Raw genomic sequence first — 1631 nt, forward strand, 5'->3', positions numbered from 1 at the left:
ATGCTTGGCACAAATTCAACAAAAACTAATTTTTATCACATAGTTCATCATAGAAATCAATACAAATCAAACTCGCAATTTGAACACAAATGAAAACTCATATTTCATCACACGTCGAGCTAGACGTTGCCCTTGAGCCTCCATAGGTGCTCCACCAGATCGTGATGCAGTTCTTGATGCACATGTGGATCTCGGATCTCCTGGCGCATATTGAGGAAGGCAGCCCAGGTTGCCGGTAGCTGGTGATAAACTTGGACAAGAGGACCCTGATCACTCTAATGATAATGTTTTGCAAGATGACACAACAAGTCATGACTTCCCACATTTGATCTTTCGATCAGGTCAGAGCGGGGTACCGGACAACAGCAAATCAAGATTGGAGCACACCGAATGCAAGCTCGACATCCTTCCTGCAAACCTCATGACACTTGACAACTAGGAGTGCTTGCCTCCTGTCACAGGGTTTGAGATAATCTTCACAAATATGGACCATCTCGGATAGATGTCATCTGTTAGGTAGTATCCCTTGTTGTATTGTCGCCCATTGACCTCGAAGTTCACCGGAGGAACATGACCTTCAACAAGCTTGGCGAAGACATCCGAGCATTGCAGTACGTTGATATCATTCTGTGTTCCTGGCATACCAAAGAAGGAGTGCCAAATCTAGAGATCATGTGTGGTCACTGCCTCAAGTACCACACTGCAAGCTCCTTTCAACTTCCAGTCTTTCCCTTGCATCATAGGTGGCATGGCAAATTTTACAAGTTGTCATGTACAGGTGCGCTGAGCTGAGCTGGCATGACCGCAATTTCAAGGCTCCGCAAACAGTTTAGAAAAATGTATACTCAAAATACTGTTAAAAAATCAATTCATAACAGAAAATAATATAGCTCCTTAAATTTATTACCTTAGACGATACATATAATCCGGACAAGACAGCAAATACATCAATAGTTGTTTACACTGGTACAAGCACATAGACTGTTGAAAAAAGAAATGTCTAAATCTCCAACTGGTAGTGTGAGAACATCCACGGTTACAAGAGATAGTAATGCTACATATATGTAATATACGTGTATTTGACCCTCTTCAAGCAAATGGTGTCGGTGGTTGTGCCGGTGGTCCCACCTTGCCATCAATGTGACTCCCCAGGGCAATTGAACAGACCCCAAACATAGACTATCCCGTACCATATCCCCTTTCTCTTACAGAGTGCTGCGAACAGAAAAATAGACTTGACTGCTGCTTCCCAAGAGTTATACACCATTATGAGAACAATGCTGAAAGTTACTGCTACTGCAGACATAGGAGCAACTGGAAATAACATGATAATTGCAGCAAATGCGAAGGCAAGCGTCATGCTGATTACTGAAATCAATATGATGGGGCTGGACCTTCGAAATAGCGCTTTCCGGATCCCAAGGGGTACCGTTGGATCTCCAGAAAACATGAGAAAAATTGTAGCTGTGATTGAGAAAGCAAAGGCAAATGTGTTGGCCATGAAGAATGTACCAAAAGCAAACGTTCCAGCAAGAATTGGTGACCCTGCATGAGTGTGATCCTCATCTCTATAACCTCCAGGCATGGTGAACATTGCACCAAACGTCACGGTTGCAATTAAAACAGAGCAA

Source organism: Triticum dicoccoides, chromosome 6B (genome assembly GCF_002162155.2).
Source record: "Triticum dicoccoides isolate Atlit2015 ecotype Zavitan chromosome 6B, WEW_v2.0, whole genome shotgun sequence".
NCBI classification, from domain to species: domain Eukaryota; kingdom Viridiplantae; phylum Streptophyta; class Magnoliopsida; order Poales; family Poaceae; genus Triticum; species Triticum dicoccoides.